The 14,163-nt window shown below is 42.9% G+C and overlaps 1 non-coding gene across 1 annotated transcript; it reads left to right on the top strand.

Annotated features, from left to right (window-relative positions):
• The first annotated feature begins 8,013 nt into the window (after positions 1–8,013).
• Positions 8,014–8,116, top strand: LOC112627290. Its single transcript, XR_003120133.1, has one exon. It is a non-coding gene; the product is annotated as a small nucleolar RNA U13 (small nucleolar RNA).
• The last annotated feature ends 6,047 nt before the right edge of the window (positions 8,117–14,163 follow it).

Genomic DNA, 14,163 nt, shown 5'->3' with positions numbered 1-14,163 from the left:
CCATTTTTATTCTGTTTAAGGGTACAGATCAGTGGCATTAACTACCATCACACGTTTGTGAAACCATCACCACCATCCATCCACAGAACTCTTCATATTTTGCAAAACTGAAACTCTGTAATTGTTAAAATAAAGACTTCAGATACATTAAATTTAACAGAGTTTAAATAAACAGAAAGATTTGTGAATTGGGCAGTCTCCTAAACCAGAACAGGTTCAAAGAGACCCTGTTGCTGCAGTCTGGTCAAAGACTGCTGGACAGAAAAAGGAAAGTAATCTACAGAAAGTGGAAGTGAGGTTCAGAAACTACTGTATTGGCTACAGCTCAATGTTTGCATTATTTAAACAGGGTCTGGCCACCTTTGATTTGCAGAAATTCAGTGACTGGTGCAAGAGTAGGTTACAGTCTGTTCATACATCCAGTTAGAGGACAGTTCACCATATATGGAGGGATCTTTAGGCTGAACTTAAAATATGTAAGCAGGCAGCTTTAGGTTAAGCTTAATTTAACATTACAAATTACTGCTTGTACCTGGGAGGCAGAGACTGCAGTGAGTCGAGATAGTGCCGTTGCACTCCAGCCTGGGCAACAAGAGGGAAACTCCATCTCAAAAAACAAACAAACAAACAAACAAACACAAAGCAAAACAAAAAAACCACTGCAAATTAGACAATGACTCCCCCTCTACCCAGCCCCTGAAACCACTCTTCAGTTTCTATGAATTTGACTACGGACCCCATATGAGGAGAATCATACAGAGTTTGTTATTTTTGTGACTGGCTTATCTTACTTAGCATAATGTCTTCAAAGTTCATCCTTATTGTAGCATGGCTTAGAATTTTCTTCCTTTTTAAAGCCGAATAATATTTTATTGTATGTATATACCACATTTTGTTTACACATTCATTGACGCGTAAACAAATTCATTGACTCATTCCATCGATGGACATTTGAGTTGATTTAACCTTTTGGCTATTATTAAAAAAAAATTAATTTGGAGTCCATTTGGCTGCGAACCCAGCACCTTGGATTCCTACATAAGCAAACTGAAACCTCATTCAGTGTGAGTGTCCATAGCCTAGGAAAATGACACCCCAGCTGAACCATTCAGAAACTACTAACTAACCTCTCACTAGAGATTTTACTAATCAAAAACCTCCAACTAACCTCTAACTGGAGACTTCCTGCCTTAGCCAATCAAATGTTTTCTTTGTCTTACTTTCATGGACACCTTTTAACCATTTTCCCCTCACACCCTCTTGGTGGAGCCCAAACTACTTGCAGTTTGGTGCTACCCAAATCATGAATCACTGTCTGCTCAAATAAACGCTTTAACATGTTAACATGCCCGCGATGATCTCTTCACACTATTGTAAACGATGCTGTTACAAACGTAGGTGTACAAATAACTCTTTGAGTTCCCGCTTTCAATTCCTTTGGTTATGCACCTAGAAACAAAATTGCTGGATCATATGGTAATTCTATTTTTAAGTTTTTGAGGAACTTCTGTGCTATTTTCCATAGTAGCTTCACCATTTTACATTTCCACCAGCAATGCGCAGGAGTTCCTTCCAATCTCTCTACATCCCCACCGACACCTGCTATTCTCTGCTTGTTTGATAGTAGCCATCCTGATGGGTGTGAGGTGGGATCTCACTGTGGTTTTGGTTTCCATTTCCCTAATGATTAGTGATCTTGAGCATCTCTTCCTGTGCTCATTGGCCATTTGTATAACTTCTTTGGAGAAATGTCTATTGAAGTCCTTTGCCTAGTTTTTAATTGCTGTTGTTGAGTTATACGAGTTCTTTATAGATTCTGGATATTAATTTTTTATTAGGAATTTGATTTACAAACATTTTCTCCCATTGTATAGGTTGTCTTTTTTTTCTTTCTTTTCTTTTCTTTTTTTTTTTTTCTGTTTTTTTGAGACAGAGTCTCACTCTGTCGCCCAGGCTGGAGTGCAGTGGTGCGATCTCAGCTCACTGAAAGCTCCACCTCCTGGGTTCTCACCATTCTCCTGCCTCAGCCTCCCGAGTAGCTGGGACTACAGGTGCCCGCCACCACGCCTGGCTATTTTTGTTTTTGTATTTTCAGTAGAGACGGGGTTTCACCGTGTTGGCCAGGATGGTCTTGATCTCCTGACCTTGTGATCCACCCGCCTTGGCCTCCCAAAGTGCTGGGATTACAGGCGTGAGCCACCGCGCCTGGCCTATAGGCTGTCTTTTTACTCTGTTTACAGTGCCTTTTGATGTGCAAAAGTTCTTCATTTTGAAGTCCAATTTCCATCTTTTTTCTTTTGTCGCCTGTGCTTTTAGTGTCATAAAGAAGAAATCACTGCCAAATCCAATACCATGAAGCTTCCTCCTTATATTTTATAATTTTAACTTTTCTGTTTAGCTCTTTAGTCTATTTTAAGCGAGTTTTTGTAGATACTGTGAGATGAGGGTATGACTTCATTCTTCGGCAAGTAGATATCTAGTTCTCTTGGCATCATTTGTTGAAAAGACAGTTCTGTCCTTCTTTTGTCCCTCTGTCGCCAAGGAAATTTCAGATGCCCGAGAGAGAGTCTGAACAGAGTGTTGTGGGTCTTGTGCCTGTCCCACGTGGTCTGGGGAGTTGAGGCCCATGATGGGCAGCCCACCAGGACCAGGTAGTCTGGGAGAGAAAGGTGTCAGGTGCACAGAAAAAGAGGTGCCTTCTGCAGCCAGGGACAGAGTGTCAGCGTGAACCATCATTGTTTAAAGATGGGGAATCTGCCAGGTCCATCAGGTCATTTGCCTCTGCAACACGAGAGAAGACACAAACAAGGTTGGATTCTGAGTCTCCTATTTCTGGCAAAGTAAAATGTCAGTTTATAAACCTTCCAAAAATGATAGATGCTGATTTGAATGCCATTTCCTGTGATGGTCAGTGAGCATGAAAGACCTTGAGAGATTCAAGGTGCATTCCACAGGGCAGACCCTGAGCCCAGGTATCTCCAAAGAGACATGTACAGACAACCTCTTAAGGCCCCTTTTGTGGTTTCCAATCAGGGAATGGAGTTTAAAAATTTTTTTTTTTATTTTTTAAAAAATTTTTAGTTCAATCGTTTTTGGGGAACAGGTGGTGTTGGTTACATGGATAAATTCTTTAGTGGTGATTTCTGAGAGTTTGGTGCATCCGTCACCTGAGCAGTGTACATTGTACCCAATGTGTAGTCTTATCCCTCAGCCCCCGTCTAAACATCCCCCCCGAAGTTTTATTCTTGAAATGTTTCCTACTTCCAATTTTATCATTTTTTTTTTTTTCCTAAAAGGCTGTACTGTTCAGGATTTCATCTCCAGATGGAGCCACACCAGCTTTTTTCCTTTCTTTACCTACATTTAGGAGGACCTTCTTCAGCAAGATTGCACACAGAATTTCTTCCAGTACAGCACGGCCTAAAGAAATCTAAGACCTAGTAAAAGTTTATGTAAGGAAGCAATCGATTTTAAAGAAAGGGGCAAATAGTGTATAATATTTGCTACCATATCCAGTTGCCTCAGGTAGAAACAGAACAGTCAATTATGGGTGCTGCTCATCTTACTTTACAGAGTTGCTGTGAAAGCTAGAGATACACAGCCCACGACCTAACAACTCAGGTCCACGGTGTATGCCCTTGGGGAGGCTGAGATGCTGATGGGGAGGCTGGTTGAGGTAACCCATATGAGAGACCTGGATTAGAACACTGGGTGTTAAAATCAGGTGAAAGGAGCAGATGTCTCCCTGAATCCCAGAAGAATGAGCAAGCATGTATGACTTTGAATGTGGTGTAGGCAGGGGAAGCATTACATAATGCTTACATGTGATGTATTTTTAGTAGAGATGGGGTTTCACCGTGTTAGCCAGGATGGTCTCGATCTCCTGACCTTGTGATCCGCCCGCCTAAACCTCCCAAAGTGCTAGGATTACAGGCATGAGCCACTGCGCCCGGCCTATAGGTTGTGTTTTTACTCTGTTTACAGTGCCCTTTGATGTGCAAAAGTTCTTCATTTTGAAGTCCGATTGGTGTTGTGTATGGCGAAGACTGTGTTTTTCACCAATGGAGGAATTACAAGAGGAGCAGCGAGTTTTGGAGGAAGATGGTAAGTTTGATAAAAAACACAGGTAAAATCTGAGGGAGATGTTGAGTGGACAGATGATATAATAGAAAAATCCCAGAGAGGTGGAGGGCTGGCGATTGGGGCCACAGTGTCTTGTGGGTGTCGTGGAGAGGAAACTTTTACCCAAGGTACCCAGGATTCTGTCCGTGAGGTTGCTGGCCGTTCTCTGGGACCTCCTCAAAGTTTTCCATCTCTTCCAAATTAGTGCTGTCAGAGGCGTTGAACCAGAGCAACTCCACCTTGAATAGGAACTGGGTAAAATGAGTCTGAGACCTGTTGGGTTGCATTCCAAGATGGTGAAAGCATTCTAAGTCACAGGGTGAGACAGGAGGTTAGCACAGGATACAGATCATAAAGACTTTGCTGATAAAACAGGCTGCAGTAAAAAAGCCAGCCAAAACCCACCAAAACCAAGATGGCGATGAGAGTGACCTCTGGTTGTCCTCACTGCTACACTCCCACCAGTGCCATGACAGTTTACGAAAGCCATGGCAATGTCGGGAAGTTGCCTTATGTGGTCTAAAGAGGGGAGGCATAATAATCCACCCCTTGTGTAGCATATAATCAACAAATAGCCATAAAAATGGGCAACCAGCAGCCCTCGGGGCTGCTCTGTCTGCAGAGTAGCCATTATTTATTCCTTTACTTTCCTAATACATTTGCTTTCACTTTACTCTATGGACTCGCCCTGAATTCTTTCTTGCACAAGATCCAAGAACCTTCTCTTGGGGTCTAGATTGAGACCCCTTTCCAGTAACAAAACCACTAAAATATGGGGACTTCTTCCAGTTTCTTTACTTCATGAGCATAACAAGGTCTCTCAGGTATCCTTGAGACTCTAGAAATCTCTGGATAAAAGTACACTGACCTCAAAAGTGCTCTGATTTTAAAAGGACCCTCTTTATATTTCTTTCCCGATCCTGTAACCATATCTCTCCCTATCCCTGCTTTTCTCCCCTCCCCACACGCTCCCACCTGAGTCTTTGCATTCCTTCTGCGAACATACTTTTCCTTCCTTCTTCATCTAAGCTTGTCCTCTGAGATCTTCCGTTAAGATCAGATTCAGTGTTGCATCCTCTGTAAAGTCTCTTTTGGTGCCCCTATCCACCCTCCCAAAGCTGGGATGGGCATCTCCATTAGCTGTATTTCTAGAAGTACAGCTAATCAGGCCAATCTCAGTGTGCAAAATTGGGAGATTTGGTGCCTGCTGGCTCCAATGGTTCCAGGTAAGATAGCAGGGGATTGCCCACTGGAAGCAGGTAATACACATCATTTATTTAATCTATTAAATATGTTTATTATAGGGAATGAAGTTTGCAAATGAAATAAATTATTGGGAGAAGATCCATCATTATATAGATTATGTAGGGTCATCAGTCATCTGTTAATTAGGAAAAAACCTGAGGTTCCTTGTGTTTAATTTTTCTCTTTGCTGGCCAGCCAAGCAAAAATTGTGGCTCCGGTTGTGTTAAATCCAAACAAAACATAAAATGTGTTTCCTTCCCTATTCCTTCCCCTTTCCTTTCTCCCTCTGTCCTTTTCCCTCCTCCTCTTTCCCTCCTCCCCCCTCTCTCTTTCTCCTCTCCCTCCTCCTCTTCCTCTTCTTCTTCAGCTGATCACATAGAAATCTCTGACTGTAAGTCACAGAAATGTACTATGGCTAACCTAATCAAATGGAAATTCACTGGAAAGGTAACACTGAGTGGAGGGGAGGCTGTGGAGCCAGGCTTGAGAAAGGACAAGGAACAAAGCACCCAGGGCTTCTGGAAGCATGAATTCCATGCATAGTCTCACAGCAGAAGCAGTCTGGTCAGAGGGATGCTGATGAGGCTGATGCTATTTCATTCACATGGGTTCAATTTATCTGTTCTTCTGCTGAAGATACAAATCTCAGGGAGGAAGCATCTGGTCAACCTGTCTCAGGTCATGTGTCTATTCCCTTAGCTAGGGAGGGACAGGCCCTATCAGACCACTAGAACAGGTAATTCCCCCAAAGTAATCTGGAATGTTTTCTTCAGAGAAGGTGAAATGGATGCTGGACTGGCAAAGACCAATGAATGTACACTTTACAAACAGCCTTTGCCAAGACAAAATGCAATGCAAGGGAAGATTTCGTGATCTGTGCCCACCTGCTTGATACTTTGGATGGGATTTCATGTAAGCTTCTTAGCAGCTGTATTTGCAGTTTCAGGGGTGGGAGATAAGGAGGGCATCTAGGTGAAGAAACTTGAACAAGGCCCCACAGCTTGACAGTAATGGGGCCAAGATTCAAACCCAGGTCTGCCTGACCCACTGTTCCTTCCACTGCAGCCCCAGGCTCGTCTCCTGAATTGGGATACGTGAAGCTGGGGGTGAGAGTGACCAGTGCATATGTTCTAGGGAGGGGAAGTAATTAAATCAATGCAGAGGCAGGCTGAGAGGAAAACCCTTTGTGAATTGAAGGATACTCTCTGGGCTCCTCCAGTGATATACAATCTCATGGGCCCAGCAGACAAATTAGTAGCTTTTGTTTCTTCACAAAGCATTGATTTTCAGCCTCAAGAGCCACTTCAGCATTTTTCGCTGCAGAGACTCTCCCCTGGGCTTCATTCATGTCTTCTATAAATGGCCTAAAGAAGACTCTCTAAGGTGACTTAAATAGATTCTACGTTTACACAGGGTAAACAATTTTTGTGGATTAGCCTGTCTTTCATCTCAGCTTAGGTTATGATTTTGCTAGCAAGCACATTTTTCTTTTTCAACAAAATCAAAGCTTATAGCAATTCTATATTGTGTTGTGCTAAAAGTATTTATCATTTACTACTGTCATAAAAAATCAATGAGGAGAGGGTGGTTTGTTTTGTTCCCAGCACCTAGAACAGTACCTGGCCAATAATAGGCACTCAAAAAATACTTAGGGAAGGCATGGTGGTGTTCATAACCATTCCATCCCTTCTCAAAGCATTGGCACTCCCCATACCCCGCAAAGACCAGGCAGAGCCAGGTGGACCCTCTATGTCTCTTAAGAATGAAGGATTTAGATGGGGAAGATGAGAATGCTGGAACCGTAATGACAGGTGGGGCCGGGGCTAGATTTGATTCTATGGCAGGCCAGAGTCATGAACCAGGAGCAGTTTTGTGGTGTTAAAGTATCACTGGACTAGCCTCCATTTCCAACCTCAGTTTTTCCTGCCTGATTAGATTCCTTTGCCTTTTTAGACTTAAAATCTAAAAAGTTGAGACATAAATCTAAAAGTTGTGACTTTTCTTGATCTCTGCTTCCAGACAAGATGGAACAACAGGGATGGGATTTGCCCTCCCACCAGAAACAACCAATAAAATGAACAAAATACATGAAACAATGTTTCTGCAGATACTGGACATCAGGAAACAAAGGACAGCAATCCCCAAAAGATGGGGAAAAATGAGGTGAGCCTTATTGTCACCCAGATTGCTGCCTCAAAAGACGTTCCAAGCCATAGTGCAGGGTGGGGGACACAGGAGGAGTTGGGCAGACTGCCTGAGTTGAGTGAACGCAACTAAGGGTCCAGGGAGATCAAGACGACCAGAGGTCACAGAACAGAGTACTGCAAAGGAGGGACCTGCCGAGAAAGAGACAGAGTGAGAGAGAGAGAGAGAGAGAGGGAGAGAAAGGACTCCAGGGATCTTCAGAGAGTCCCCTTTGAGTGTTCAGCAGAGGACTAACCAGTACATGAGTGTGCAGAAATATAAGCATGGAAATTACAAGGAACAGTATCTCAGTGGCTGGCACTGACGCAGGGCCATGAACAGGGTTTGCCACCACCAGCCAGATACACTGAAAAAGGATCTTGCTTCAGTCACACAAAATAAATAAACCCAGATTAAACTCTGCTCTGGTTCTACCTACTACCTCTTACAAGCAATTCCTGAATCCTTTTGTGGTTCATAAGCATAATGATTAGGTTTTCATGCTCATATGTGAGATGCGCTGCCTCAAGCCTTGTTACAGTGTCAGCACGTCACTCATCTGATGTGAGGAAAGAAAGGAACAAAAGAAAAAAGAGGGGAAAAAAGAAAGAAAAAGAAAAAAAGCAAGAACTGAAGGATTAAACTGTTTCCAAATAACTGTAATATCTTCTAGAGCAAAACTCAAGACTATTTTTAAGAATATAAAAAGGCTAGCACCAACTAGATAAAATTTACAATGTATGACATCCAAAAAAATGAGCAGGTGTGAAAAGAATTAGACAAATATGACCCATGATGAAGAGAAAAATCAATTGAATGGACGTAGAGGTTAGAATTAGCAAAGAAGGACATTAAAATAGTGATTATAACCATACTTCACATATTCAGAAAGTTAAGTGGATACACAGGAAATGTAAAAAAGACATAAAATGAACTTTCAGAGAAGAAAACTACAAAATGTGAGATGAAAAATACACAGAATGAGATCTGACAACACGTTAGTCCTTGCAGAAGAAAAATATTGGTTGACTCAAAGATATAACAATAGAAACTATCCAGAATGAAATACAGAGGGAAAAGAGAGTAAAGAGAAGAGAACCTGCATCAGTGAGTTGGCAGCCAACTGCAAGCAGTCCATGCATTTAAAGAACCCAAAGAAGAGAATGAAAGGGGAAAGATTTAAAAAAAAAAAAAAAAAAAAAAACTATTTAGGCCAGGTGCAGTGGCTCACACCAGTAATCCCAACACTTTGGGAGGCCGAGTGGGCAGATCACTTGAGGTTAGGAGTTCGAGACCGGCCTGGCCAACCTGCTGAAACCCCATCTTTATTAAAAATACAAAAATTAACTGGGCATGGTGGTGTGCACCTGTAATCCCAGCTACTCAGGAGGCTGGGGCAGAAGAATCACTTGAGCCCGGGAGGCCAACGTTGCAGTGAGCAGAGATTGTGCCACTGCACTCTAGCCTGAATGACAGAGTGAGACTCTGTCTCGGAAAAAAAAAAAAAAAAAAAAAAAAGTAAGGAATAATGACCACAGTTTTCCAAACTGACAAAAACTGTAAGCCTATAGGCTAGGAAAACATGCTAAAGATTTGAAGAAAACTATTCTTAGGTAGATCTTGATCAAATCGCTTAAAACCGGTGATAAAGAAAAAACAATCTTAATAGCCAGAGAAAAGAAAGACATGTTATGTAGAGAGGGACAAAGATAAGGTTGATAGCAGATATTTTGTTGGAAACAATATGAATAAGAAGATAGCAGATCAACATCTGAAACCATTAAAATGAAAAATCTGTCCATCTAGAATTCTATACCTAGCAAAAATATCTTTCAAGAATGAAAGCAAAATGGATACTTTTTAGAGATATAAAAACTGAAAAAAATCAACCACCAGCAGCCCTGCACTTCAGGAAATGTTAAAGGTCGTCCTTCTAGCAGAAAGATGATCCCAGATGGCAATATGGATCTACATAAAAAGGAAGAACATCAGAAATGGCACATGGGAAACATACAGTATTTATTTCTTATTACTTAGAGTTCTTTAAAAGATAATTGACCATTTAAGAAGACTTGGAAGAATACTATTGTAATGTTCTTAATGATACTTGGAATGATATAATATCACTTGAATGCAGGCTTTGAAAAATATTACATATGTATGTTATAAAATATATATGTGTATATGTGTGTATAAATATATATAGACAGAGAAATGATATTAACTCTAAAGCAACCATGAAAATAACAAAAAATTATAGAAAATTAGCCAATAAAAAAGATAAAATGGAATTATAAAAACTACTCAGTTAAGCCTATAAAAGGCAGAAAAGAGGGGAAAAAGGGAACAAAGAGCAGGTGCAACAATAGAAAACACATTATGCGTGTTCCACTACCTATCAACCACTGAAGAAACTGATATATATTGATTTTGAAATTTTAAAGCGTTGATTTTTGAATTGTGTAACTATAGGAGAGGAAAATACGACATGGGATTAGGAATTTCAGAGAAGTTATATTTACTGTCAGAAACAAGCATTCTAGTTACTTAGTCAAAGTCAGCCAAACTTTCTCTCTTTTCACTAACATCATAAGCTAATCATTTTGTGTATAAAGTCAGCTTTAACAATCCTAAAGACTCTTAAATACATCATTTGATATACTTGACAGTTCCGTTGTTTTATTTATTCTTTTATGAGATTAAGCTCCCCTTTGATAGTGTGCCTTCTGTATTCACTGACTTTTATACACTCCAAATAAAGATTTGTTGAAAAGCATCATTTTGACCTCCCCCTCTTCTCTGTGCGTAAATCACACATGGTAGAGCTTAAAAGACATACTAATTTGTTAAACAAAGGTGCTTTTGTGTTGGGTTTACATTCTCAGCATGATCTAATACCCGATTGCATTTATATTTGTGTTCTTGATGTTTGTGGGGGAGATTTTTATAGAACAAAATGGAAGGCTTTGTTTCACCTTAGCTTCAAGTAAGAAAATAGGAAAAACTCCAAACCTCTAGCAAAACTGTAAGTTCCTCTGAAATTCACACTCTGTGCAAAGTGAAACGCTGAGATTTAAGCTCCATTTTACTCTTTCCTGTTCTCTCAGCAATGATTCTTTCCTGTTCTCTCAGCAATGATGTTCAAAAGCCAGTGACCTATGTCTGTTAGGAAGGCACCTCAGGCATTGAGTTATAGAATGATAGAGAAACTGGTCCAACATTCTGGTTTTCCTGGTGATCTGAAACAAAATCACCTCCTTGGTTATTCTCAGGTTCTCTCCTTCTCTGCCTGTTTAGCAGGTTTTGCTTTGCTGCCTGGGTTTCTGAGCCTTTTTTATGTGTTATGATGTCTAGTCTGTTTTCTGCTACTGTAACAGAATACCACCGACTATGTAAACTATAAACAATGAAGTTTATTTGGCTCAAGTTCCTGGAGGCTGGGAAGTCCCACATCATGCGGTGGCATCATAACTTGGCAGAAGAAGGGAGTACACAAGAGGCAGGGTGGGAATGGAGGCTGAACTTATCCTTTTATCAGGAGCTCCCTCCAGCAGTAACTAACCCACTCCAGAGATAACAAGATAGTGGTATTAGTCCATTCAGGAGGGCAGAACCCTTTGGCCTAATCACCCCTTAAAGGCCCCAACTCTTAATCTTGTCACAATGGCAATTAAATTTCAACATGAGTTTTGGCAGAGACATTCAAACCACAGCATATGGGTAGGGAGGAGATTTAATATCTGACATTGAAAATGACAGGAATTTACTTGTGGTGGAGAAATATAGCTCTCAACCACTACCAAAATGCTGTGTGTTGATTTGATCACCTGGACTTGTCAGGTAAATGAGTGGAGAGAAAAAGATAAAGGTCAGTATGGGCTAGTTTGAAATACTTTAGGTGATTTTTCAAGCAAAACAAAAAAGTTTTTTTGAGCAGCTGGTGGGCTTGAGAGAAATGAGAACATGAAGTATGCTATGAATGTTCCTTTGAACAAAATTTTGATTAATATTTAAAGGTCATGTCAAATATTTTTCCACTGTTAAACTGATGTTTTCTTGGGTGTGATACCACCTGAAGCCCAGGTGTTGTGATGCGTTTGTCATCCTTGTTTTAATTACAAGAACGGCGGCATTGTTGTTGGCTCTGAGAAGACTGGGGAACTGCGGGCACTTCTGAAAGGCAGTCATTAGACAGAAATTTTACCCCTCAAATTGGCCTCATCCTCACCTCTGGTGTGTGCTACCTCGATTTTGGGGTGGCAGGGCAGTTAGTGTGTTCTTTCGAGGTTACTTCCTGAAGTACATTTTCTTGCCATATGGAATATTCCTACAGAGTCCTGCCTCCTCCAGTCCAATCCCGCTGGCTCGTTATCCTGCAGATCAGGACCCCACCCTTTCCTGCTTTCCAAGGTTAATGCTGAATTTCCCCTACCTATTTTATTTCTGGGTAGTTTCAGTGGAAAATTGCAGATGCCAGGGTAGAATGTCAGGAGTTAAATGCTCAGGCTTACATGACAGTCTCGAACCAGAAACATATCTTTAATTTGTGTTTATTAGTAAAAGGGAAAGAAAGAAAATGAAACAAGGTCAAGAAGCTTGGAGAATGATGGTCTTGGGGAAAGTGATCCAAAAGTGTTATGTTAAGCACAACTTACGGCTCTACAGAAATGCAGTTCTTGGGGAATGTGTGTGGCAACAATTGTGTCTCTGACCCCCAGTCTGTTGGACACTGTGTGTGACGGCAAGGCCGTGGGTGGGAGGAGAGAGCTGTGAGCACAGGCACAGGAGGGTCTGTGCCAGCAATATGGTCGTTTCATCTAAAGCCAAGGTGCAAAAGGCCAGGCGTGGTGGCTCACGCCTGTAATCCCAGCGCTTTGGGAGGCCAAGGCAGGTGGATCACCTGAGGTCAGGAGTTTAAGACCAGCCTGGCCAACATGGTGAAACCCCATCTCTACTAAAAATACAAAAAATTACCCGGGCGTTGTGGCAGACACCTGCAATGCCAGCTACTTGGGCGGCTGAGGCAGGAGAAGGGCTTGAACCCGGGAGGTGGAGGTTACAGTGCGCTAAGACAGAGCCATTACACTCCAGCCTGGGTGACAGAGCAAGACTCTGCCTCTAAATAAATAAATAAATAAATAACCAAGGTACAGTTTGTGCTGGTGAACTAAATGGAATTATTACTTGGTTTAGGTTTTTTTTTTTTTTTTTTTCCAGAGAAAATTTTTGCTTCTGATATGGTGCATGGCTCTTGTGAAGATTGGACTGTTGGGTTTTTTTTTTTTTTTTTTTTTTTGAGGGGGGGTGTTGCTTTGTCGCCCAGGCTGGAGTGCAGTGGCGGGATCTTGGCTCACTGCAAGCTCCGCCTCCCAGGTTCACACCATTCTCCTGCCTCAGCCTCCCGAGTAGCTGGGACTACAGGCGCCCACAACCGCGCCCGGCTAATTTTTTTGTATTTTTAGTAGAGACGGGGTTTCACCGTGTTAGCCAGGATGGTCTCGATCTCCTGACCTCATGATCTGCCTGCCTCGGCCTCCCAAAGTGCAGGGATTACAGGCGTAAGCCGCCGTGCCTGGCCTGGACTGTTGGTTTTTTATTGGGTGCCAGGGGTTCCTGCCCAGGGAGGGTTGACGGGCTCCTAGGTTTGGTGCCAAGCCCTCTGGAAACACCGTCTCAGTTAATACTTAGAACAATCCTGTTAAGTCCTCGTGGTTTCATTGAGGAAGAACCCGAGCTCAGAGAGGAGAGAGTGCACATTGTAGCCGACAGTGGCAGGGCAGGACCAGGCGGTCAGGCAGTGTGACCTGGGGGGTCCATGCTTATTCTCCTCATACCTTTCGGGAAGGCACAGGAAGGCACCACAATGTCGCAATTTCCGCACAATTAGTGCAAAGTCTCACCTGTGAGCTTGCCTGGGGCAACCAGGAGAGGCTGGGGGCTCCTTCTCCACCAGGCCCTGCTGCCTCCATATGGCTCTTCCTTGTATTTTAGCCCTGTAGGTAAGTTTCCAGTTTGTGGGTTCCTATACCACATGTGCTGAGTTAAAAGAACAGGTGGGCAGCGGCGCAGCTCCCGTGTTAGCTGCGTGACTTTGAGCAGGCCCCGCTACCTTTCTGAGCCGCATTTCCACTTGGGCGAAGCGGGATGAGCCGGCCCCGGAGCGGGGGAAGGATTGTTTTAACGGGGGAACAACGTAAAGAGTGCACCGGCAACACGGATGCTGCCGAGTCAATGCCCGCTCTGCCTTTCTCTTTGACAGCAAGGCTTGCGTCTTGCCTGCTCTGGCACCCCAGGTTTGAACGCAGTGGGCGCACAGGAGGAAACATTGGTTCACGAATACAATGCCAGCAAAGTAAAGTTTTTCACCCATGTCCTTTTTTCGGGGTATTTCAAGCGGAGGAGCCCTGAGTGAAGAAGATTCCGCTTCCCTGTTTTCAGGTTGGCAGTCATGGACTGGGAAAAACGAGCCGCGGCGCGGGCCCCTGGCGGTCGCTGGAACGCTTGTGAGTGAGGTTGGTCCCTGCGAGGGCACAGCGGGGTCTCGGGAAGTCGCAGCCGCCGGCAGAGGGCGCCCCGGGCACACGGAGCGCGCGGCGCTCGGGTTGGGGCGCT

The sequence above is a fragment of the Theropithecus gelada genome, chromosome 6 (genome assembly GCF_003255815.1).
Source record: "Theropithecus gelada isolate Dixy chromosome 6, Tgel_1.0, whole genome shotgun sequence".
NCBI lineage: Eukaryota > Metazoa > Chordata > Mammalia > Primates > Cercopithecidae > Theropithecus > Theropithecus gelada.
Note: the sequence above shows the minus strand (reverse complement) of the source record. Positions and strands in the feature narration are given on the sequence as shown.